The sequence below is a fragment of the Marmota monax genome, unplaced genomic scaffold (genome assembly GCF_021218885.2).
Source record: "Marmota monax isolate L192 unplaced genomic scaffold, Marmota_monax_Labrador192_F-V1.1 WCK01_AAM20220418_F8-fsc00026, whole genome shotgun sequence".
Taxonomy (NCBI): Eukaryota; Metazoa; Chordata; class Mammalia; order Rodentia; family Sciuridae; genus Marmota; species Marmota monax.
Window position 1 is genome coordinate 1,303,107 of NW_026693108.1, and position 27,111 is coordinate 1,330,217.

General features: G+C 53.1%; 1 non-coding gene across 1 annotated transcript; it reads left to right on the forward strand.

Moving 5' to 3' along the window:
• The first annotated feature begins 24,069 nt into the window (after window positions 1–24,069).
• On the forward strand, window positions 24,070–24,176 carry LOC124099775 (U6 spliceosomal RNA). Its single transcript, XR_006854093.1, has one exon. It is a non-coding gene; the product is annotated as a U6 spliceosomal RNA (small nuclear RNA).
• The last annotated feature ends 2,935 nt before the right edge of the window (window positions 24,177–27,111 follow it).

Consider the following 27,111-nt stretch of genomic DNA (forward strand, 5'->3'; position numbering starts at 1 on the left):
ACAGAGGTGGCCCCTGGGGAGCGACGGCTGAGGGCTCCAAGCCCACCAGTGGCTTAGTCTGTGCATGGTTCTCCCTCAACCTGCCCCTGGGAGTCGGCTGCTGTCCTCTCTGGTTACCGGAACCCAGGGTGACTAAGGATGGAAACCGGGCATCCTGAATGTCTGAGCTGCTGTGTGTGGGACAGTGGCGTCCCTTCTTCCCAGACTTGACCTTTCGGCCACGCAGTCCTGCTGCCTGGCCTGGCAGCTGCCTCGACCAGGCCAACTCCCAAGGTGGTGGCTGGAAGTGGGCTCGAGTAGCACACCCTGGACAGTAGAGCAGAGTGGAGCGGGTGGCCAGGATCTCACGTCACCATGATGCTCCATGAGGGGACAGTGCTGGCAGGTGACAGAAGGGAGACCAGAGCCATGCCCCTAGTTATGACCACACACGGGTGATGAGCATGTGGGCCCCACCTGGCTCACTTGGCCGCTGCAGCATGTCACTTATGGCCTTAGGCTAGAGGGTGGCTTCATGCCGAGGTGAGTAGTCCAGGGTCTTTAAGATCCTGAACCACACGTGCATGCATGCACATGTACACACACACACCAAACACATGCACATCATACACCACACATGCATACACACAGGCACACACCACACACACATGTACACACATCACATGCATGCACACACACAGGCATACACACTACACATGCAGGCACACACACCACACACACATGCACCCAGACACGCACACACCACACATACACATGCACACACATATCACATGCATGCATACACATATGCACACACATATCACATGCATGCACACACACACCACACACCACCCACACATGCACACACATCACATGCATGCATACACACAGGCACACACACTACACATGCATGCATACACACACACATGCACACATCACCCACACATGAATGCAAACACATGAACACACATCACATACATGCATAATACAGGCACACACGCTACACATACATGCACATCACAAGCTACACACACATGCACACACACCACACACATGTACACATCACACACACCACTCACACATGAATGAAAACACATGCACACACATCACATACATGTATACACACAGGCACACATGCTACACATACATGCACATCACACAGTACACACACATGCACACACACACCACCCACACCACCCACACATGCATGCACACACACACCATACACATGCACACACATCACACACACCACCCACACATGAATGCAAACACATGCACACACATCACATACATGTATACACACAGGCACACATGCTACACATACATGCACATCACACACTACACACACATGCACACACACCACCCACACCACCCACACATGCATGCACACACACACCATACACATGCACACACATCACACACACCACCCACACATGAATGCAAACACATGCACACACATCACATACATGTATACACACAGGCACACATGCTACACATACATGCACATCACACACTACACACACATGCACACACACCACCCACACATGCATGCACACACACCACACACATGCACACACCACCCACACATACATGCATACACACACCACACATACACACCACACACACACACCACCCACACATGAATGAAAACACATGCACACACACATCACATGCATGCACACACACAGGTACACATGCTACACATGCATGCACATCACACACTACACACACACGCACACACACACCACCCACACATACATGCACATCACACACTACACACACACACTGCACACGTGAGTTGCACCCTCACACACCACACTTCCCCTTCTTTCTGGCCCCACTCTGCCCCTTCCCAGGCCCTGGGTTCCCAGGCCCCTGTCTGCTCCCCCGGGCTCCGTTCGAGAATGCTAGCACAGAAAGCAGGAGGACTCTGCAGGGTCCCTTCAGTTCAGAGACCTCCCTCAGGACTCAGCATTCCACAGGTCGGATTGAAGCTCTCTGGCCACTGGCAGCTTTTGCAGAGAACCTTAGTAACGACCCTGGGTCTGCTGCCTGTCCACACGGAGAGCGTTTGCCCAGCACCGCCTGCCGGGTTCTGGCCTTGCCGGGAGAGTGCCCAATGCTCCCACATGACAGGACTGGAGCAGCAGGTGGGGCAGCTGCCTTCCTCCCCAGGGCTTCCGCATAGCCCCGGGTGCTGCTGCTGTCCAGGATTCCCGCTGGCCACGGGGGAAGTCTGCAGGACCCTGCAGTTCCCAGAAGCAGCCGTAGATGTCGACACAGTACGCAGCTGCTCAGATGCAGAGGCTGCAGCAGCGCCTCTTTGGCTCAGGTGGCTGCAATTCTACCCTTAGAGAGTTCTTCCTTCGTTGAAATATGGTGTTAGTGGGGTTCACTTAAGATTGGTTTTAGAAAGGACAACATGTTAACAATTGGCCAGCCATGATGCTGAAGGGCTAATTAATTTGGGAAATAGCTTTCCCACTGGGATCGAGGGCTGGCAGGTTGAAAGCACAGGCCACAGAGATGGGCACAGGGAGCTGGTGGGGCCTTCCTGAGGGTCTTGGGTGGCTTAGGGAGGGAGGGAGCCTGGCCCCTCTGGGCACACTCAGGGTTCCCAATGCAACCCGTCCCTCTTTCTGCTGGATGACGGACCTCCATGCGTTTCAGTTCCCATCAGCAGGAAGTGCGGGGACAAGAGGCTGGAGATAGCTGTATCTCTTTCTAGTTGAAACCCAACACTCACAATTCTGAATTCTCTCCGTCTGTCATGCCGTGGCTCTGGGAGGTGAACAGGCCAAACCTGTCATTCCATTTCAGTAGATCTCGTCATTAACCTGTGCTCAGGAAGCTCACTTCATCCCATTAGCGCACCTGACTCAGGGGCAGAGTGGCCCTGGAGCCTCCATGTGGTCAGGGGTTCAATGCAAACTTGTCTCACACAAAGAGATCTGCAAAAAGAAGCCAGCCATTTAGCTTTGATTTCCTTTCTATCGATTTACACTAGGTACATTTAATTCTGAGCTCGGAGACAGCCGGCCTGGTCATTGAATTGAGGCTTTGTATCGAGGACGCCATTAGGAGAGTGGAGGGCGGGAGCCGCAGGTCTCCACTGGGAAGAGGAATCGCGACTGGTTTGACTTTGAGATTATATTCATGCCAGAAGCTTAGTAGGGCACCGGCCGGTGCCATCACTAGGACCAAGAGTGAGGTGGACCTGGCGGAGAGACCCACCTGCCCCCAGGCAGAACAGGCACAGCAGGCCGAGGGCCGAGCCACGGGAGGCAGGAGGGGCGGCCACGCTGCCTTGGGAGCATTGAAAGGCCACACAGGGCTCTGTCTGCGTCTTCACTTGGAATGATTCATTGTAATTTAAAAATGATTTTGAGGGGCTGGAGTTGTAGCTCAGTGGTAGAGCGCTTGCCCCTCACGCGTGAGGCCCTGGGTTCAGTCCTTGGCACCACATTAAAAAAAAAAGACATTTGAAAAAAAATAAATAATAAAACTAATTCTGGTTTTAAGAACATGCCGCGGCCTCAGGCCCTGCAGGCCACCCTGCGCTGTCGGGCTCTCTGGCCGTCACGTGGAGGGGGTTCCTGGCCCAGGGCCTGGCCTCACCAGAGGTCCCCTGCAACATGGCCTGCTTGGCCAGGTGGTGGGTGAGCCGCCCCAGGAAGAGAGCCCGCCCACCGAGCGGAGCCACGGGAGGGTCTGAACTCCTGCAAACCGCACTGTCTTCAGGGTTCCCGTGAACTCAGGGTTTTCAGACTTGGAATGGTACCTCTCCAGAGTTTGGATTGTGGTGTCTTCAGATGTCTCTCTGTCTGTGTGAATTTCACAGGAGGACGTGACTTTCAGGGTGCCCAGTGTCCTGGGGGGCTGACCTGCTCCTTGCCCGGTCTTGGGGAAGCCGTGTGTCAGGTGTTCACTTGAGGTGGGCGCCTCTGGGCACCAGGGGTGTGGCCAAGCCGGTCTCTGGTGATGCTGGCTCCCCCCTGCTGGCCAGTGTGCTGTCCGGGTGGGGGGCTGGAGCTGCAGCGCTCTCCGGTGTTTGCCCCCAGCCTCACAGTGGACATCCACACTGCCAGAGTGAGGGTGGGGTGGGGCAGGGGGGCGTAGGGTGAGACGAGGTCGTGAGGGTGGGGTCCCCCTCGTCAAGGGGACCCCGAGAGCATGAAAGGAAGCAGGCAGGAGGTGCTGGTGCTGAGTGGCGGGCGGCAGTCCTCCCTGGTGGGCCGGGGTCGCCACACCTGCCCTGGGCCCCTGCCTGCTGGCTGGCTCCCTCTGCTTAGCCCCCTCCGCCTGTGGTGGGCTGGGGCCGCCTGCTCAGCAGCGGCTCAGAGCCTTGTGGCTTCCGCAGTCCTCCTGCGGGGCTCCCGTGTGGTGGGCTGTGAGCCCGTGCCCCCACCCCACAGCCTCGCCTCAGTTCTGTGGGTGACCCCGGGGAGGCCTGTCGGAGGGCTTGGAGAGTGTATCTGCAGAGGGGAGCATGTGTACATGGGAGGGACTCTGCCAGCAGGGACCCAGGATGGGGCCACAGAGGGGACAGGCCAGTCTTGTCCCAGAGGGACTTGTAGCTCAGGAAGTAGGAGCTGCTGTCCACGGCCTCGGGCTGCACTGTCTCCTGGGCTGGTTCCCTCCACTTCCCCCAGGGTTCTCTGGCCCAGAGCTGGGCCTCCAGGCCTTGGTGACTTGTGCAGGTGGCTCGTCCCCACCTTGGGTCTTGGGGACCCTGCCTCCGGGCCTACCTGGATGCCCACCTGGCTGGCCCCTTCACCAGGCTGGCCTCACCTGGACAGAGTCTGGACAGTGCCTGCTCCTGGTGCCCACCCACCTGTCACCTCTTCAACTGACGGGAAGGACGTCTTGGAGCTTCAGAGGAGCTGGGGCCGCCACCCTCCAGGGCGGCCTCTGTTTCCTGGATGCACGCTGGCTGCTCACCAGCTGGCCTGTCCACATCAGCGAGGACATCATCCACTCTGGAGCGTTCCAGGCAGCGCGGACTGCTCACCTCTGCATCCTGTGGTGTGGCTGGAAGCCCCTCCTGCCCTCCCATGCCCTTCTTTCCTGTCCCCTCGTCTGTTGACATCTGGTTGACCTCTGAAAGCATTTTGAGCTCTTCCTTCCTTCTGCACCTGAGGTTCCCATAGCCGGGTGTGGTCCTGCCGCCCTGAGCCTGAGACAGGAGTCAGCAGCGGTTTCCCGGGGTGTGGGCTCCAGAGGTGAGCTGATAAGAAGGTCTGAAGTGCCTGATGAACTTGGGCTTGGGCAGAGGCAAGCCCCCTGCCCTGCGGGCGGTAAGAGCCCAGGGCCGGCTCTGCCCAAGGCCCTGCGAGCACGTCTCCTGACGGCTGCCGCCTGTGCAGACATCAAGGCCCTGGCGCGTCACTGTGGCGTGGCTGGGTCAGAACCCAGGGACTCTGACAGCTCTTGCTTTTCATGCTAGAGCCGCGAACTGGAGCTGGCTCTCCTTCCTCATCCAAGGGTGGCCTACTCGCCCCGGGAGCAGGGATGTTCTGTGGAAGGACGGAGCCGCCCAGGGCCACACGTCCCTCAGCTGTGGCTCGGAGCCTTTGCAGCGGCTGTTTCTACCCTGGCCCAGACCAGTCGCGCTTTTCTTCCCAAAGCCACCAACGACGGCCTGTGCTTGGCACGAGGGTGGGGGCTGGAGTGGCTGGCCAAGTGGCGTCCTGCCTGCCTGTTACCTGGGGAATCAATGCAGCCAGCCGGGAAGCCCTTGCTCCTCCTCTTCTGAGCCGGTGCTGGGTTCTGGGAAGTGAGGCGACACTCACCCGCCTGCTACCACCACTGCAGACTCGCCTTTTGCCCAGGGGCTGACGAGTACTTTTGTCCTTACACACTTGGGGGAAGAGGGCTCCCTCCAGAGGGGACACTGCATGGGACCAACGAGCCACAGTCTCAGGTACAGTAGCAGAGTGGGCTCATCCCGTCTGGTCACCACTTCCCCAAACGGGGAGCAACTCCTGGTGGTGTCTGGAGAAGCCGCGGCCTGAGTGTGGCCCTCTGTGAGCCCCAGTCTCTACTCAGCTGTGCAGCATGAGCTGTGTCTTCACAGAGCGAGCTGGCCTTGGCAGGTGACAGGGCTCCCTGCAGGTGGTGACGAGGGGTCCTGGCTTCCCTGGTCTCACCCCCGGCATGGACAGGCCTCTCCCTTGCACCACGAGGGCTTCCCTGCTCCCTTGTGAGCAGGACTCAGCCGCCGTTCGAGCCAGGCCAGCAGCAGCCCCACAGACAGGACCTCACGCTCGGTGCTGCCTGGACTTGCCACGCTGTCGTGCATCTGAAGGATGACTCCTCGCACCTCCAGCAGCCGCCCGTGCCCCTGGGTGTGAAGGGCATCGGGGAGGAATCAGGGGAAGGCCCGCTTCCCACCTCGAGTGGTCCACCTCCCTCGCTGCTTCTGAGAAGCCAGTGGCTGGGTCCGGCACCAACCACCCTTCCCATCCAGAGGTCGTGGCGTTACCCCCCCGCCCCGGCTCCTCTCAGGCTTGCAGGCCTGGCCACAGCCACACGGCCACTCCTGCGGTTGTTGGGCTGAGTCCGTGGAGGGCGTGGAAGGTCCATCCCCTCTGGTCACAGGGGCTTCGTTCCTTCCCGGCTGTCGGCCCACAGATCAGCACAGGAGCGCCTCCCGTGAGGGCTGTTAGGGAAGTGCTGCTTGCGGAGCGGACGGGAGCCACAGCCTCTCTGCAACTGGGGGCACTCACGGCCCTGGGCGAAGCTTCACCACGTCACACCGAGGGACAAGTGCTTCTGCCTGCAGTCAGGGACACAGGTGGCATGAGAGAAAGAAGGCAGACAGACAGACAGCAGTGTGGACGGCAAGCGCCCTGCCCCGGCCTTCCCAGCACTGCTCCCTCAAGCCCCAAGGAGTGGGGTGCCCAGGTAAGCCCACCACAGCAGGGAGGTGGGAGCAGGGGCTCTTTCCAGCCAGGAGGCTCGGAACGGTTCCCTCAGCAGCAGGAGCGTGGTTTGTGAGGAGGACGGAGGGAGGGCAGAGATCCTGGAGGCTTCTCCAGCTCAGGGGGGAGAGGGAGAGCTCCCACCAGACAGGGACTGGCACCATTCACTCAGCCACAGCCACACAGAGCCACATGAGATACTCACGGTCACACAGAGCCACCCACAGCCACACACAGCCACTCACTGCCATGCACAGCCATGCACAGCCACTCACAGCCACACATAGCCATGTACAGCCACGCACAGCCACTCACAGCCACCCACGGCCACCCACAGCCATGCACAGCCACTCACGACCACCCACAGCCACGCAGAGCCACACACGGCCACTCACAGCCACCCACAGCCATGCACAGCCACGCACAGCCACACATAGTCATGTACAGCGACGCACAGCCACGCACAGCCACTCACGGCCACCCACAGCCATACACAGCCGCACACAGCCATGCACAGCCACGCATAGCCACACACACCACACACAGCCACATACGGCCACTCACAGCCACCCATAGCCACGCAGAGCCTCACACGGCCACTCACAGCCACCCACAGCCATGCACAGCCACTCACAGCCACACATAGCCATGTACAGCGATGCACAGCCACGCACAGCCACATGTGGCTGTCCACAGAACTCACTGCCTCTTACAGCCACTCAGTTCATCACAGCCACTGAGCATCTGGACACAGATGGGCAGGGAGGTGGCTGCAGCCCCGTGTGAAGGTGTCCCACTGGGAGATGGACTCGTGAGACAGCTTGAGGCAGTCTGTGACCCCGAGTGTGAGTGTGGGAAGGGGGTTACTGAGAGCGCCTCATCTGCAGGTGAGAAAACCCAGGCTGTCCTGCCATCGCTTGTTTGTGACAGGAGGGAGCAGGTGCAGCTCATGTGGTTGGCTTACCTGTGCATGTTCCGTTGGCTTGTAGAGTCCTCCCCATGGGCAACCTCCCTCTTGCCACGGTCATCACAGGGCAGCAGCCCTGAGGGTTGGTCCTAGGCTGGCCTGTGAGGCTTCCTCAGGGCACTGTCCCTGAGTGCAGTCTCCAAGTGCCTGGCTCCAGTGTGGCTGACCTAGCCAGGCGCTGTGGACAACTGCCCAGCCTGTGGCCACAGAGAAGGAGTCAAGAACAGGGCCCACGGAGCAGGAACTTCTGATTTTAAAAAAGGAACAGGAAGCTGTATTTTTTGTGTGTGAAATCCTGAGGTTTTGAAGCACTTGGCAGTCAGGGGAAACCGGGCAGTGGGCCTGCTCGAATCCACCCCCCGCCTCCGTGGGCTAAGAATCACAGAATTTTGAGGGTCTGTGATTGGGTTTGAACCTGTCATCAGAGCTGAAGAGTGTCCACAGAGACCCCTGCTGTGAGCGGCAGCCACAAGGCAGGAGCCGAGGCAGGAGCCTGACTGTCCCGGAGGAGGGCCTCTTGTGCCTGCACCCAAAAGCAGCCCATGGAGCCAGAGGTGAGCCCAGGACCAACACCAGAGGAGGTGAGTGACCACTGCTGTCAGAAATGTCACCTGGTGAGGAGCTTGGATGAAAGAGCACATCGGACCCCCCGCTGGGACAGAGATCCAAGAGCCCAGAGTGTGTGCCGAGCTCTGATTCTTGCGCAGACAACAGATACGTCTTATTTTCCAAATTCAATTGTTTTAAGGCAAATAATCTGATTCTTTAGTGGCCACTGGGCATGACTCACAGATCAGACAACCTTCTGACACTTCCTTTCCTGAAGGTCATCAGACCACTTGGGGAATGCAAATGTCTAAGACAGTGACAGCTGTCACTCAGGTCCCCTTTAGGTTGATGCTACAGGTTAGTGAATGGGAACACGTAGACACAGCGATGACTCTCTCGTGTCCCCATAGCGTGATGCTACGGGTTAGTGCAACAGATGCTCTCTCTTGTGGCCAGAGAAAACTGACCTTCTGACCTGCCCACATGACATCTGCAGGCGTCAAATGTCCAAGGAGAAATCTGTTCTATGGGTCTCTGCTGCAAGAGGCGGCTACAGAAATGTCCACCAGAGATTTTAAAAGAAAGCAAGCAGGTTTTGTTTAGTGCCTGTCAAAGACCCTTGTGTTCTGTAGGAGGGAGGATGTGCATTTACCAGAAAGCACGTCCCTGTGTTATGAGGCAATGGCCCTTGGTTCCAGTTGATGTAGCTTCCATTTGATAAAAACGGTGGCAGATCACCTGGGGTTTTCCCTTCGGATTTAAAGTTTCTTTTCATCAACGTTGGTTTATTAGTTATTTCTTCATGCAACTAAAACATGCAGCAAATTGTGGAAGACCTTCACACCTGGGCTTAGCCATCAGTGACCTCCTACCTCTGACAGAAAGGGTGGAAAGGGCTCACGGTCTGTCCTGGCACCTGGTTTCTATTTATAAACTCCACATCCTTATTGTGACAAGGCACCATAGGGAGTGCATTTGGGGGGCACTGCAGCCTCCCTTCTGGGTTCAGTCTCTGAGCCTTTAGCCACAGAGGGCACCGTGCCCCCATGTGTCCAGCAAACACCCAGAAACACACTGCATGAGGGCCCAAGGCTTCCGTGCATTTTGTGCGATCATCTTCAGGAGAAAAGGACTCTTATGAAGATCATGTGCCTGGGGGAAAACTTTAAAAAATTAACTACAAAATAATGTAATTGCTATGGGTCCTTTTGTCTTTAAAATGCAGAAAATATTAAGAAGTTTTTACTTTATCTTACTGCACAAGCTCTCTTAGGGGGTATGAAAGGCTAACTTTGAAAAGGCATTTGGCTGGCTGCGACCTGGAGGCCTGGGGCAACTTCTGAGGAGGGGTAAGCCACATGTTCCGCATTGAATCACCACTGTCATCCAATTCATTAGGAGAGTTTATGGAGTTACAGCAGGTCTGTAATTTATAGCCTCCTGACTGACAGAGCTTCATGCTAACATCTGCCTGATTTGCCGAGGTTATCTCGAGTTCCGTTCATCTCCCCCACTAACGATGTGCCTCTGATTCCAGCTTCCTGGACGGGGTGCGGTGGTTTCACATTTAGTGCTGTCAATCACAGGTAACTGCCTCCAGCCCCCCGCTCCGTGTTCAGTGCTTCCCAGGAGCCCTTCTCGATGGACGGCTGGGCTGCACAGCCAGAGGGGGCATCCTCCTGCAGCCTTCCTAGAGGGGTCCATCCCCAGAACCTGCTCTTGCCTAGCCTGGATGCCTGACCCTCCAAGGCCCCTGTGTGTGGAGTCAGGCCCTCGAGAGCTCCGGCAGGTGCTGCCCTGAAGCCGATGTCCATGCCATGAGAGGGTCTGGGGAAGCAGGAGTTTGGACTCCAGGGTGGGAGGCTTTGCCCTTAGCCCTCTCCACTGCCCACAAGGGCCTCTGCTGGGCATGTTGGTCTAGGCTCCATGCCTGGAGGAGGGAGAAGTGTCACCAGTGGAACGTAGGACAGGAAACTGCTAACGTGATCCCCTGTGGGGTTCCTGCGAGAAGTAACCACCATTCTTTGTGGGAACCCCAGAACAAATATGGCGGTCCAGTTCTCGACAAGTGAAGAACAGCACGGCATGGCCATCTTGGAGTTGAGAGCCCAGGAGGGAACATCTACCAGGAAACCGATGGAACGGGGTGGCCGGGGCCTCCTGCCCGACTGACAGTTGCTGGCTCTGGCCTGTGCTCTTAGCTCTCCAACCGTTACTCAGTCCTGGGGACCCTGCGCAAGGGCTGCGGCTTTGCGGCATTACATCACCCAAAGGATGAATTTTATAATGCCGCTTCAAGCCTTTGGGAGAAGGAACTAGTTCTGGCGGTGTCTAAGTTACCGGGAGTTGGCAATCTGATTGGATGGGCAACAGGATGTTACAAGCACTTGTTGCCTTTTGGGCAGGAGGTCAGCAACGATAGACGTGGAAGATGACCTCCAGGAGAAGAGGCTTTGAGCCCGGGGAGAAGACAGGCTGCCAACACAGCCGGTGACAGCAAGGTTTCTGCAGAATTGGGACGGACCTCACGTGTGGCTGTGTGGACTGTCCCTGTGAGGACCCTTGTTCTTGTCGATAGCCCACGATTTCCTTGGTCAGAATTTTGTCTCTGTATCACTTTCTCTGACCCTCATTGCTAGTTTTAAGAACTGAAGCTGATGTGTTTCAGGGATGGGGAGGGGACAGGAGAGGTTCAGTGGGGACAGAGTTCCTGCTTTGCAAGATGCCGCACCCTGAACCCTTTCACAGCGATGGAAGACACTAGCACCCTGTGCCAGGCACGTAAAAATGCTTGAAACGGTAAACTTCATGTTAGTGCTTTTTTTTTTTTTTAACCACAATTAGAAAGAAATCCTGCACCTTAGATTACCAACTCACAGGATGTGTTTATGACGTCTTTACAATCCTTTCCAGAAAGCCAGGGGACCTGTGAGTCCCAGTGGAACTCAGGAAGGAATCTGCTCACTCCAAGTGGTGTTCGCTCCCTGGCTCCCTAGGGACCTTGTGGTCTCCCAGGGGAAGAAAAGCCCTTGGCTGGAGAGGTGGGGCCACTCCACTGGACAGCTGACAAGGCTCTTACATCCGTCCTTTTGTTCCGGAGTTGGAAGAATTTGAAGAATGTGTTCTTGGGCAGTTGGTGCAGAGGGCGGGAGCTCTCATGACTGGGCTGCATGGGCTCTTCAGGGGTCTCATGGGAGCTGGCGGGAAGAGGGCGCTGGGGCCTGCCATGGAATAGCCCTCTCGGGTCTGGCCCCTTCCTGCTCTCAGGCAAGCGGGCTCCCCGCGGAGCCCACCGTGAGACACCACAGCTGTACTGTGCCAAATCTGCTTCCTCCCGGTGCAGATATCCTCCGAACCCCTCTCTCCAAAGGCAGGGTGTCAGCGGGGTTCCTCAGGGTGACCTCAGGCTGCAGCTCAGCCCTGGAGAGCAAGGGCCCGCAGTGTCCTCTGTTGGAATCCTGGATGCACAGAGCTGGGTGTCCCGGGGCACAGCCGAGGGAAAAGGCGGGAGGAACGGTCCCGAGGCCCAGTGGGGACCTGGCCATCAGAAGCAGACGTGAGCGCCCTGCACTGGCTCATGGTCTGCAGTCTGAGCACCCAAGGAACAGGGAAGACTGAGCAGAAGGCGCTGCAGGAAGCCCCCAGGAAGGGAGCTTTCTCCTGGTGACCTGGACCCCCGGGGCAGGGGACTGAGGGGAACTCCTGCCGAGCAAGCAGGACAGCTGTGTGGCCGTGGGGAGGTGACTCAGGAGGCCTTCTACTCCGCTCCCACGTGCACGTGTCTCCTTGAGCAGACAGACAAAGCGCAGGTGTGAGCACAGGGGTGGATACCGCTGTTTGTGTCTCCGATTCCCCACCCAGGGATGGTGACAGCAGAGGCCCCAACTGTGCTGGGCACTGGCTTACACGTATTTTTTAAAAATATATTTTTAGTTGTAGTTGGACACAATACCTTTATTTTTATTTGTTTTTATTTTTATGTGGTGCGGAGTATCGAACCCAGCGCCTCGCTTGTGCTAGGCAAGCGCTCTACCGCTGAGCCTCAGCCTCAGCCCCTCCCTTACCCATATTAATTATGATCTCAACATCAATCCTGCAAAGGGATTTTGCCAGTGAGGAAGACTGAGCTGGTCCTGCCGAGGTCCACGGCCCCACGTGGATCCTGAGACTGAGTGCAGCTCCGATCCTGGGTGCCCTCATCACGGCCCTCTGTGGCTGTCCTGCCTGTTCCCAGTGACATCACTGTTCACAGTGACAGCCCATGCACGGCAGAGGGAAGTCTCTCCCTTGGCTCCTTTTCCCATGAAGTCGATGGCAGCACCAAGGCCCCCGACATCACTCTCAGGGTCACGATTCTCCAGTGTTCAGCGTCCGCACTCCTTTACCTACACGCAATCGACTTAGGATACTGGCTATTAAAACTGAGAAATTTAAAATTCCTATGTATCCACAGCAATAATAAACTGATTATTTGTAGGACATATTTTTATTAGAAGTAATATTTTCCAAACAAACAAACAAAAAAACCCAATGAGTCTATACCTTCACTGATCTCATTTGCCTGGCTTAATGGAAGTCAGCCAGACCCTCTCATCTCTTTTGGGTTGAGGCCGATCAAGTATGTGAAGATCGTTCCACTTTATTCAGATGCACAGTTGGAAAAGGGAAGAATAATTGTCCGGTGTCTGAAACTGTTCGGATGAACCTTTTACACTGTGTTATGTTAAAACCAATCTCTGCCTTGGGCTTTGGATCTTTTGCCCAGGTGCCGAGTTGTGTGGGTCTTCTAAATGTTAAAGCACGTCATTCTGCCGTATCAAAAACCCACACGAATACCACACTGACCTGTCAGAAAGCCTGCAGTATTAAGCCTCTGTGCAGCTCAGGGTGGGGGCTCTACCTTTGGAATTTTTTTCTGAAAGCTCTGATTTTAGTACTGACAACAAATATGGGCAACTGGTTTCCTGAAGCGACAGACTCACGCTGTCCTCTAGGAGCGAATGTCTGTGAATGGCTGGCCTGAAGCGGGTTTACCTGCTGGTGGACAGTGGCCGTTGGGCTGCAGCTCCTCACCCAGCCCTTCCCTCCCCGCACACCTGGGCCGTCAGCACAGTGTGCTGCACTCACTTCCAAGGGCATCAGGAGGTGTGGGAGGCCTGGACCAGGGCCAGCCATGTCCTTACTGCGGCATCGCAAGGTTTCAGTGCGGAGCCTCGTGGTCAAGTCTGACGGACAACTTCAGGGTGGTGCCTGCAGCGCTGTCCCCGGGCAGCGCCGTCCCCAGGCAGCGCCACCATCCCTGACCGGGGCAGCACTGTCCCTGAGGCAGCACCTTCCCGGGGCAGCGCCGTCCCCAGGCGGCCCCTGAGCCTGGCGGCACAGGCCTAGAGAGCTGCCTTCCTGCTCGCCGGCCAGGCGTGGTCACATTGGTACTTCACTGCGTTTCGTTCTGAAAAGAGGCTGGCATTCTCTGCTCTGTGACCCTGCTGTGACCACACAGTGACAAGGAGCACAGGTGTGCCCTGGCCATGCTGACGCCCTCAACGTTACCATCAGCTCCCCACATCAGCCACGCAGCAAAGACGCAGGCACAGTGGTTTGCTTGGGAAATCGTTTTGACCTTGCTAACCCCAGACCAGTGTTGGGGACCTCAGGGGACCAGTGGCCATGCTGCTGGCATGGAGGTCAGCTGTATGCAGGGGCAGAGATGCTGGAAAGAAAGTGTGGTGTGATCACTGGGGAAAGGAGAGCAGCCACAGGCCAGGGAGGGAGAGGAGAGGAAGCTGGGGGGAGCCAGAGGCCTGGAGGCTGGGCTAAGATACAGGCCTGGAGGAAATCAGGGTCCCAGCCGGCAGGAGGGAGGAGAGCGGCGGTCACGGCCTGCTTTGGGTACCTGGTGGCCCTGGGCAGTAAACAGAGAGGGTCCCTGCCCGAGGCTCAGTCCCGCTCACTTGGGTGAAAGACGGTGGCTCCTGTCCCAGGTTCCAGGGACAGGGTGGGCATGCCTCCAGGGGCCACAGCGGCTCTGCCAGCTGATGTTGGGGAGGAGGCCGCTCCCCAGTGTGCTCTTCTCCCAGGGGGCCCAGGGGCGTCTCCCCCTACGAATTCCTTGGGCACACAGGGCAGCTAGTCCTTAGCCACATCTCTATGGCTTTGGAAAATTCTGATGGGGTGAGGCTGCTGTTCTTGGGAGGAATGGGCCCAAGGGCAAGAGGCCTCCAAGCCCACTCGCCCTCTAGGCACCAGACCCAGGCCCCTGCTCCCAGGTGCAGAAGGAGGCGACGGGGAGGAGAGGAGAAGCAGGTGCCCTCAGCCAGGCGGGCAGGTGCCCGGTGTTCAAGTTCCCTCAGAATCCGCACTTCTCAACTCACGCCTCTGTTTTATACTTCATTCCATAGGTCCACTGGGGACTGCGTGCTTTCTCCATGGCACCTTGGCCAGAGTGGGTGTCCCTGCGCCTGGACCCGCTCGCTTGGTCTCCTCTGCAGTCTGCCTGGCAATCAAGTCACACGCACCCGATTCTAGCTCCATTTAAAATTTCTCGTTGCAGTTTTTACATCCCAAGCAATTGGAAACCGCTGCAAGGATGTGCTTCTAAACTTAGACCATCTCATCCTTCAACAGCAGGGACGGGACGTGTGGCGTGTCTGTGACTCTGCAGAACTGTGGGGCGAGCTTCAGAAGAGCCTTCGGGGGAGGAGTCTGGACCCGGAGCTCTCAGGCCGCCCCCAGGAGCCGGTCCCTCTCACAGCCCTTCCAGGTCTTGATCACAGCCCTCTGCGAGCCTCCTTCAACCCACTGGGCAAAGAAAACGTCCCCCCTCCAGGAACGAGGGCGGGAACCGACCTCCCTGCAAAATGAAAGGCTGCACCCTCAAGACCCGCTCAGAAGACGTCTTTTAAAATAGCATCTTTCATTTATGCTCGAGCAGGGAGAAGATTCATTAAACCCAAAAGAAGATAAAAAAAATCCCCCCAGTGCTGGTCGACAAAGGGCCTCTGGGCAGTCGCTCTCCAGGCCTGGGGTCTAATTATCAGGCAGCCTGGGCGCGGCTGCAAGCCCGGGCTGCCAACTTTGCAGCGAGCACAGTTCCCTCAATTGTCGGTAAATTCCCTGCTCTCGGCGGGCCGTTCTTTGGCAGCCTCCCGGCCGGCACCTGTGCACTCAGACCTGGGGCCCCGGTTGTCCTGCAGATGTCATGGCTCTTTTGTTGATTTCCTATTAGTGGCACTTAATAGGCAGGGGCCGGGGACAGCTTTGCTAAGCACCCAGCCATGGACCGCAAACATTGTTCCCTCCCCTCCGTGGGCAAAGGGTCAAATGGTTTCTCTGCCTCTAAAGCTCAGCCAGATAATTGCTGGTGATTAGCAATTTTAATTACCAGATGCGAATCGGGCCTCCCTCCCCCATGATTGGGCAGGTTCTTGATAATCATGTAGTTGCGACCAGGGAGTGTCTTTTACCAATATGCTCTGGGTCCTTTAAAGTTAATTAAGTTAAAGCAGCTAAAACCACCAGATATGGCCTGGGGTAGGAGAGCCAGAGAGACCAGGTTCTCAATGAAACTCGCCCTACAGACGAGTCTTGAATGCTGCTCCTTCCTTAAAGCAGCCTCTAATCCTTGCAAGCACCAGGGGCTCAGCGGCTGGAGGAGGCGGTGACGGTGACGATAGCCGTTCACCCTGCTGGCTCTGTCTCTCTGGAAGGCAGCCCGGGGACGCCCCGCCGGCTGGCTTTGCAGCCCGACTTTCAGGGCTTCACAGAATGGCAGCAGAAAACCCATGTCCTCCAGGCCCAGCCCTGGCCGGGCACGGGCACACACTCCGTGCTGTCCTTTCCAGACTGACACAGTGTCCCTTGAAGTCAGTAAAAATCCCAGGACCAGAATTCAGAGCATCTGAGTAAGAATAAAGGTGGACCACAGTGTCCTGGTTCTGCGCCAGCGCCTCCTGGGCTGCCCGGGGTGAGCTGCCCGCCCGGGCTGATGCCAAGCAGGAGGATGCACATTCCTGGCGTTGCCTTCTCTTGCCAGATGTGGTGAGGGGAACCCGGGAGGTGGAGGTCTAGGAGCTGAGAATGTGGCCTTGCGGTGGCCTGAGGAGGGGGCAGGGGAGGGTGGGCAGCTGGGCGTGGATGTGGGAACGAGGCTCAGAACGGGATGACCTCGCCTGGAGGCAGGCAAGGGCAGGCCACCTTCCTTTCCAGCCCTGGGGCTGAGGGGAGCCCTGGGGAGCCTCCTGCACAGGACCAGGGGGCCCCTCCCGGGGAGCGAGGTGAACAGCGCCAGGAGGTGGGGTGCTGGGTGGGAGGTGGGTCGAGGGAGGCCCAGACTTGATTCCTGCTCCCTGAAGTGCTCCTGGATGGGCCCAGGGCCTCGGGCAGCCTGTCAAGCCCTCTGTCTCGGGCCCAGGTTGGCGGTCCTCCTGCACAGGCCGAGGTGAGAGTGAGAAGCCTCTGCTCTACGCCCTGCTGTTCCTTGGATCTGTTTCTAAAAAACACATTTTTAGATGCAATTAACTGCTCCGTTCTCCCCACTATGGATGCACCTGCTGTAGTTTTTCTGGTTGTGCCCCTGACCCTGTTGGGGGGAGAGCCCCAGTGCCCCAGGGGAGCTGCGTAGCGTCCCTGCTCTGACCCCACCAGCAGGCGTCTGAGCCCTGGGCTGGGACCCTGGCGGGGGGCCTCTCTGAGCCTCCGGGAGGAGGGAGCACAGGTCTGGCGTCTCTCCACCTGGGCAGGGAGGGCACATCTCAGAGCTGACCACCAAGTCCATGGGAAGCAGCGCTTCTTGCCCTCAGGCTTTGTCCCATGATCCTTAACCCACCATGCAGAGAAGTCAGAGGCGGGGAGGGGCTGGCTGCGGCTGCTGGCAGGAGGTGCAGAGTGCGGGTGCTGGGCCCAGGCCGTGAGCAGGGGGCAGGTGCGTGGGGCTCGCAGCCACTCGAGGACCAGCGGCTACTGATGCAAAGGGCGGTGCCGTCCTTGTCTTCCAGGAGGCCCTGTGAGTTGCAGAGGGGACAGGGGTGCCGCTGGGGGACCCAGCCGTGAGGCCAGGGAAGGGCTCAGCCCTGGGAGGGACGACCCCACAGGGTGACAGCCCCAGAATCCTGTTTCTCAAATCTGGGGTCTGCCTGGGTGGACGCACCTGTCCCCACACAGGCCAAGTGTGGGTCCTGAGCGACACCTGTTTACCAGTGGCCCTACTCCAAGTCCTAAGTTTTTGCTTGGATCTAAATTCAGGCTTAGAGAATGTTGTAAAGTGGTGTGAAGTCCTGCCTTCCCTCACCCAGCTCCCGGAAGGTCAGCGCCCTGATTCGGGGACCGTGCTGCCATCACAGATGTGCTCCCGGCACTCCTCCCCCAGGAACACCCGTGAATGTGGACAGTACTCCCCGCTCGGGAACTTACAAGACTCCCACGCTACCCACGTCCCTCCCATGCATTTTTGGGGTCCAGGACGCAGGACCGGGGCTGCAGGATGTTGCCCTACCTCCTCAGTCACCTCTGACCTTGGGGACTTCACCAGTGTGCATGTGTCTCCAACAACCTTGACAGCTTTGAAGGGCACTGCTTGTACTTTTATAGGCTGCCTCTCAGTTGGCGTTGATCTCACGATCCCTCATGAGCAGCCAGGATCCTGCAGTTTGGGCACGAAGCCCCAGCAGTGATGCTGATGTCCCTCGGGGCCATCTGTTGGCAGGTACACCATCGGGTCCCTGGTTTCTTCATCCCCGGTGGCAGGAACTCTGACCAGCTGGTTAGGGTAGCAGGCGCCAGGTCTCCCCTGTCAGCCTGTGATCTTCCCCTTTGTAATTATTAAGTATCTGTGGGAAGATATTTTGGGACTACGCAAATAGCCCATTTCTTGTTATATTTTCTCCTACTGATTTTAACATCCGATGATAATTCTGCCTTCAGCGATTACTATTGTGGTGCTTGCAAACGATGATTTTCTATTTCCATCTTTCCTCCCACATTTATTAATTGGAAGTCTACTGTAGGAAACAACTCTCCTTCTCTCTATTAATCCATCCAACTCGTTTTCGTCTCTTAGACGTGGAGCTTACCCGGGGAGCAGTTCGTTGCTGTTCTCATCATGACTGGTCCCAGGCTGGGCCACTGGGTGCTCCTGAGGGTTGCAGGCCTTGTGTAAGGCCGCCCTCGATGGAAGTCCCCTCTTCTGAGCTGGGTCAGGCGGCCTTTTCTAGGGATCTCATAACGTACCTCTCCACCTGGACACCGGCCCAGGTGAAGGTGGTCATCCTTAGAGGTGGTTGACTTTGCGGTTGACCAGCCCCCTCCACCTCAGCAGCCACCAAAGCTCTAAGATATCCCACTAAGCCCTGTCCCTGGAGCACAGGGCCCCACGCCGTGGCCCTCTGTCTTCCACCTGCCGTCCCAGCCCCCCTCCAACAGTCCCCACCTGCTGTCGCCCACCTGGGGTCCTGTGTAGCCGGCCTGCCCAGCTGAGTGGGCTGTGCGTGGTCCCGAGAAGACACGGTGAGGGCATCCTGAGACATCACTGCTCCCAAGGGGTCTGCATTTTATTTATTTATTTTTAGGGTTTCAGAGCTTGTACAGGGTCATTTCCATTCTTTTTAGGTGTACATGACAGTAGAGTGTGTTTTGACCTGTCATGTGGACGTGGAGTGTGACTTCCCATTCTTGTGGGGTACATGGTGGGAGGCACACTGTCGTGTGTTCATATATGATCACAGGAAAGTGCTGTCCCATTCATTCTACTGTCTTTCCTACAGCCATCCCCCTCCCGTCACATTACTCCCCTTTGTCTAATCCAATGAACTTCTATTCTCCCCCTTCCCCCTATGGTGTGTTATCATCTGCATATCAGAGAGAATATTCAGTCTTTGTTTTGGGGGGATTGGCTTATTTCACGTACATGATATTCTCCAGCTCCATCCATTTACTGGCAAATGCTATGATTTCTTTCTTCTTTATGGCTGAGTAATATTTCATTGTGTATATATAGCACATTTTCTTTATCCATTCATTGAAGGGCACCTAAGTTGGTTCCATGGTTAAACTATTGTGAATTGAGCTGCTATACACATATCAGTGATTTCTAATTTCATTCCATTATGATTTGATAGAATGCAAGGTATTACCTCTATTTTTTGTATTTGCTAAGAGTTGATTTGTGACATAAGATATGGTCTATTTTAGAGAATAATCTGTGTGATTTTGAGAAGAAAATGTATTCAGTCATTGATGAATGAAATATTCTATATGTCTGTTATCTAAATTATTAATTGCATTTTTACAGTGTCCCTGAAGTTTTCCAGTACGTCACCATTTAGGGGGAGACAATAAGAACCACAACCAATGCAAACATATAGCACTCAATCCAATAGATCCCACTATGATGTCTTCAATGTTAATTGTCACAACAAACAGAAAGGATATGATCAGTTATCACCTAAAATAAAAACAGCCTGCAAATGAGAACCAAGGGAAACAGATAAGTGAGAAAAAATAGGTACATATATAAAGTAAAAAAAATTAAAGGTAAAAATAAAAGAATACAAAACAAATTTAAAACATACCTAATTAAACATCCTAGTCCTCAAAATACTGATCCATGAAAAAACCTGTTTCTGGGCTGGGGATGTGGCTCAAGTGGTAGCGTGCTTGCCTGGCATGCGTGCGGCCCAGGTTCGATCCTCAGCACTACATACAAACAAAGATGTGTCCGCTGAAAACTAAAAAATAAATATTAAAATTCTCTCTCTCTTTAAAAAAAAACTGTTTCCCTTGATTTTCTTTCTCTCTTTTCTTCTGCGAACAGCCAATCTCTATTGTTTTCTCTCTTACTCTTCCTTAATTTTTTACTTCGATCGTCTCTTCCCTCGTGATCCTCATATTCATCACATCCTATATCACTCTGTTCTCTCCCTGTCCAACATTCAAAATTATGAACACTTTTGCAGACTTACTGTTGTTACTGTAGGCAAAACTGCTTTTGGGGACCTCCATTCGTACGGTAGGTATATTAATTTCAGTACTTTCACTTTCAGCCTGTGGTGTCTTTGCGTGTAAGGTGTGTCTCTTGCAAATGATATGTCTATTCTGATAGCCTATGTCTTTTAATTGGAAAGTTGAGGCCATTTATATTTATTGTTATTATAGAGAGATGTTTATTAATTCCTGGCATTTTGACTTATTTATTGTGTTTAATTTTGTCCTGTTTCTTATTTGCTTAGCTACTCTTCTAATGAGATTTGTTCTTCTGTGAGCTCTGAAGTTTGTTTTTAATATCTTCTGTATGCATTGTTTCTTTAATTAAGCTCTGTGGTGCCAGTTTAGTAGTCATAAAATCCTTTCGTTTCTGCTTATCTTGAAAGGTTTGTATTTCAGCATCAATTTGAATGATAGCTTTGTGGTCTTGGTTGACCATTGTTTTTTTCTCAGAACCTGGAACACATTGTTCCAAGCCCTTCTGGCTTTTGGAGTTGTGCTAAGAAATCAGAACTGATTTTGATTGGCTTGCCAACCAGATGTTTTTCTCTTGAGGCACTTAAAGTTCCATCCTTGTTTCTGTAGGTTAGGCACTTTAATTGTGTGGTGGAGAGATTTTTTTTTTCTGATCTTATTTACTTGGGGTTCTAAATGCCTATTATATTTGGTTACCCACCTAATTTGCAGGATTTGGAAAATTTTGTTATTTCCCACTAGTTTGCTATCACTGCCTCCTCAATTTCAGTGACTCTTCAATGTGGTCTCTTCTTGTTTTCCCAGTTCTTGTATTTTCTGATCACGGTTACTTTTTTTTCTTTAATGCTGTCTTAATGCTCAAGGCTGTCCATCTGTCTTCCAGCTCTGAGGGTCTGTCTTCAGCATGGTTTACTGTATTAGAGAGACTTTTAACTGAACATTTTACTTAATTATCATGTCTTTCATTTCCAAGCTTTCTGTGTGGATCTATTTCAATATTTCTATCCCCTCATTGGATTTCTCTTTCATATTTTGTACTGACTTCCTTAATGCACTCGGTTTTTTCTGTGTTCTCTTGGAATTCATTGATCATTTTTTAAATGATTCGCTTGAATTCCTTATTTGATATTTCATCCACTTCGATATTTTGGGGATCATTTGCTGGTGAGTTGTAAATCTTAGGAGGTGTTGTATTAGCTTGCTTGCTTATATTTCTTGTAATAGACTGTTTTTAGGCCACAAAGCAACTCTAAGCAAATAGAAAAAAATTGATATAATTCCTTGCATCTTCTCAGATCATCATGGAATAAAACTAGCAATCGACACAATCAGACCTACAGAGGCTGTCTAGACACATGGAGGTGGAACAGTACTCCTGATGATGAATGGGTGATATGAGAAATCATGGGAGGAATGGGAAAATTCTTAGACTCTAATGAGACTATTGACACAACCCACCCAAATCAGTCTACAGGGAAAGTTCATAGCTCTGAGTGCCTATATTTGAAAATCAGAAAGATTCCAAATAAACCACCTAATGATACATCTCAAGATTCTTGAAAAAGAAGAATAAACCAATTTCAAAACCAGAAGGAAGAAAATAATTAAGATCAGAACAAAAACCAATGAACTTGAGGATAAAACAAATACAAAATATTGATGAAACAGAGTTGGCTCTTTGAAAAGATAAATATTATTGGTTATTCCTTAGCCAAACTCACCAAGAGAAAAAGAGAGAAAAACCAAATTAATAAAATTAAAGATAAAAAAAGGAAAAATCGCTACTGACATCACAGAAATCCAGTAGATCATTAGGGACTATTTTGAGAAAATGTACACACCAATAAACTGAAAAACCTAGAAGAAATGGATATATTTCCAGACCCCCACAACTTGCCAAAATGGGATCAAGTGGACATAGAAAACCTTAAAAGATGTATAACTAGCAATGAGATATAAGCAGTAATAAAAAGTCTTTCAACAAAGAAATGCCCAGGACCAGATAGATTCTCAGCTGAATTCTACCTAAACTTTAGAGAAGAAATAATGCCAATACTCCCCAAATTATTCCATAAAATAGAAAGGGACTGAACACTTCCAGATTCATTCTATGAAGCCAGTATCAAATTCACACCAAAACCAGATAAGGGCACATTGAAGAAATAAACCCACAGACCTACATCCCTGATGAACATAGACACAAAAGGACTGATAAATCAGCAAACCATGTTCAACAGCGTATTAGAACGTCGTACACCATGGTGAAGCTGGTTTTGCTCCAGAGATGCAAAGTGATTTAATGTACACGAATCAATAAATGTGTAAGAAATCAGAACTGACAAGATCACTCGGCAGTCTCAATAGATGCAGAGAAGGTCTTCAACAAAATCCCACACCCATCCATGGTAAAACCATGAAGAAACTAGGGATAGAAGGAACTTACCCAGATGTGATAAAGGTCATATATAAAAAAACCAAAGCTAACCTCAGAAAATGGGGAAAACCTGCAAGCATCTCCTTTAAAATCTGCAACAAGACAGAAAGTTCACTGTCACCACCCCTACTTCAGATGGGGTCAGAGATTCTATCAGAGAGGGTAGGTGAGAGGAGGCTACAAAAGGGATGCAGTAGGAAAGAAAGAACTCGGACCATCCCTGTGTGCAGATGATACGGTCCTCTCCTTAGATGATCCAAAAAACCACCAAAAGATGGTCAGGGCTGAGAAGCCAATTTGGCAAAGTAGCTAGTTATAAGATCAACCTGCCAAGATGAATAGCTCTCTCCCATACCAACAATGAATACACTGAGAAGGAAATGGGAAGAAATTCCGTTCACGATAACTAAAAAACAAAGAGTACCTAGGAATAAATCTGACCAAGGAGGTGAAAGACGTCTCAAGGAAGAAGGCACAGAGGATGGAGAGACCCCATGTGCATGGACAGGCAGAGTTAGTACTAGTAATGGCCACACCACCCAAAGTGATATAGTGACCAATGCCATCCCCGGCCAAACACCAATGGCGTTCTCCACAGATCTAGAAAAGACACTCCTGAAGTTCATCTGGAAGAATAAAGGACCCAGAATCCCCAAAGCAATTCGCAGCCAAAAAAAGCCACGCTGGAGGCGTCACTATGCCCGACTTGAAGTCATACTGTGAGCTACAGTAACAGAACCGCGTGGTTCTGGCACAAAGGAGACCCTCAGACCAGCGGGACAGAGTAGAAGGCACGGGGCAAACCACACGGATACGGTCACCTGATCCTTGACAAAGGTGCCCCAAACACACACTGGGAAAAGGACAGTCTCTAGCAAATGGTGCTGGACAACTGGCCGTCTATATGTCGAAGGGTGAAACTACATCCTTCTCTCTCACCCTGCACAGAAATCAACTCCAACTGGATCAAGGACCAGAAGCTATGTAAGTCCTCAAAGAAAACGTAGGTCAACTGTCAGCTTGAAGAAAACGCAGGTCAACTGTCCAGATTGAAGAAAACGAGGGCAAGAGCTCTGTCAACAGGAGCCCTGAAGCTCAGGAAATCACGCCAAGAGTTAAAAAACGGACACGTCACATTAAAAAGTCTCTGCACAGGAAACAAAAGTACCCACAGAATGGGAGGAGATCTTGGCCAGCTTCTCTTCTGACAAACGATTAAAATCTAGAATATATAAAAAGCTCAAAAAACTTTACATCAAAATACCGTGCTCGCTGCGGCAGCACATACACTAAAACTGGAACGATTCAGAGAAGACTAGCATGGCCCCTGAGCAAGGGTGACACGCCAATCCGTGAAGCGCTCCGTATGTTTGACAATGCTCAGTGAAGTTAGCCAGTCCCCCCAACCAAGCGCCCAGTGATTTCTCTGACATAAGGAGGCTGATTCACACGGGGGCAGGGAGGGGAGCATGGGGGGAATAGAGGACTCTAGACAGGGCAGAGGGGTGGGAGGGAGGGAGGGGGCAGGGGTTATTAGTGATGGTGGAATGTGATGATCATTATTATCCAAAGTACAGGTATGAAGACACGGATGGTGTGAATATACTGTGTAGACAACCAGACGTCTGAGAAACTGGGCTCTATGTGTGTGATAAGAATTATAATGCATTCCACTGTCATGTATTAAAAAATTAATACTTAAAATTACATAAAAATCACACAACCAAAAAAAAAAAAAGCATGTGGCATCATAGAGCAGTGTGGTAAGGAAGGAAGGCACAACCCTAGATGCCTCTCCCACCCAGGACTTGCCTTTGTAAGTATTACACCTGTAGCTGCATGTCTACCTGTCAATCTAAAATACCAAACTGCACTGTCGTCATTCGACCGGAAAATACTTATGGTTCTTCATACACAACCTTGTAGGAATTGTATTGAAAGGTAAGAGAAGTAAATAAAAAAAAAGAAAGAGAGAAATCAGTGGTGATATTAAATATCACCATGTTTACCAAGACTCAGTCATTTTCCAGACTTTACAAAAAAGAAAAACTTTAGAAGTTTTTTGTTTTGTTTTGTTTGAAATAAAGTATAATAGGAATCTAAGTTTCATTTTCTGGTGAAGATATTTTAGCAGACATTTTCTGTAATGTAATATTTAGTTTATTGGCATGATTACATGTTCGATATTCAATAAAAGAAAATAGTTGATATTAAAAAAAGAAGAATGAACAATGGCCAACAAATGCGTGAAAAATGTTCAACATCCTTAGCAAGCAGAGAAATGCAAGTCAGACTACATGCAGTCTTTAGGGGTCCACATCACGACACCGCTGGAGGGGAGGAGGAGAAACAGGGACACGCTGCGCTGTTGGCGGGACGGGAACTAATGAATGCAGCCCCTGGAAGTCCATGTGGAGGCTCCTCACAGACTGGGCATGGCCCCCACATGGCCCCGCTGTTCTGCTCCCTGGGATTTATCCTGAGAAGGAAGGCATCTTCTACAGCGAGACACATATACCCACATTTATGGCAGCACAATTCCCCAACAGCCAGACCATGGAGTCAGTGGATGGACGGATAAGAAAAATGGGTTGTGTGCACACACAATGGAGTTCTACTCAGCCCTGAAGAAAAATGAAGCTACGTCATTTTCAGGAGAATGGATGGAACTAGGGACCATCATGTTAACAAAATAAGCCAAACTCAGAAGGTCAAGGGTCGTGTGTTGTCTCATAGGTGGAAGATAGAGAGGAAAGAGGGAAGGAAAGGTGGGGGATCCCTAAAAATCAGAGATCAGCAGAGCAAAGCCCCGAGGGGCGGGAGCTGGGAGGGAGAAGGGGGTGGTGAGAGTGGTGCTGGCCAGACTGTTGTACTGTCCGCATGTGGGGGTGCGCACCCACAGATCTCCCACCTGCACAGCTGCCACGCACCTGTTCTGTCTGCATGTGTGGGTGCACCACAAATCTCACCACCTGCACAGCTGCCAGGCACCTGTTCTGTCTGCATGTGTGGGTGTGCACCACAGATCTCACCACTTGCACGACTGTCACGCACCTGTTCTGTCTGCATGTGGGTGTGCACCACAGATCTCCCACCTGCACAGCTGCCAGGCACCTGTTCTGTCTGCATGTGGGTGTGCACCACAGATCTCCCACCTGCACAGCTGCCACACACCTGTTCTGTCTGTATGTGTGGGTGCACCACAGATATCCCACCTGCACGACTGTCATGCACCTGTTCTGTCTGCATGTGTGGGTGTGCACCACAGATCTCCCACCTGCACAGCTGCCAGGCACCTGTTCTGTCTGCATGTGGGTGTGCACCACAGATCTCCCACCTGCACGACTGTCACGCACCTGTTCTGTCTGCATGTGGGTGTGCACCACAGATCTCCCACCTGCACGACTGTCACGCACCTGTTCTGTCTGCATGTGTGTGTGCACCACAGATCTCCCACCTGCACGACTGTCACGCACCTGTTCTGTCTGTATGTGTGGGTGCACCACAGATCTCCCACCTGCACAGCTGCCACACACCTGTTCTGTCTGTATGTGTGGGTGCACCGCAGATCTCCCACCTGCACGACTGTCACGCACCTGTTCTGTCTGCATGTGTGGGTGTGCACCACAGATCTCCCACCTGCACGACTGTCACGCACCTGTTCTGTCTGCATGTGTGGGTGTGCACCACAGATCTCCCACCTGCATGACTGTCACGCACCTGTTCTGTCTGCATGTAGGTGTGCACCACAGATCTCCCACCTGCACAGCTGCCAGGCACCTGTTCTGTCTGCATGTGGGTGTGCACCACAGATCTCCCACCTGCACAGCTGCCAGGCACCTGTTCTGTCTGCATGTGGGTGTGCACCACAGATCTCCCACCTGCACAGCTGCCAGGCACCTGTTCTGCTACATGTGGGGGTGCACCACAGATCTCACCGCCTGCACAGCTGCCAGGCACCTGTTCTGTCCGCGTGTGTGGGGGTGCACCACAGATTCACCACCTGCATGACTGTCGCGCACCAATAGACCACACGGGAAGGCAGGACACCTACAGCTGAGGGGACCGACGTCCTCGCCATCACAGGGGCTGGTCCACCCCACCGCCCCGAGGGGAAGGAGTGGGAGCAAGAAGGCTGAGGTCAGCACCCCCGGGAGCAGCACTATCGACACAGCTGCCCCCAGGGGTCCATCCAGGGCTAAGGCAGCGTGGGAGCAGGTGTCAAGGACATTGGTCCCTAAGGAACCGGGGCCACAGCAGTGTTCGCACGTGGGGCGTGGCTGTGAAGCTCAACGTCCCTTGTCCCT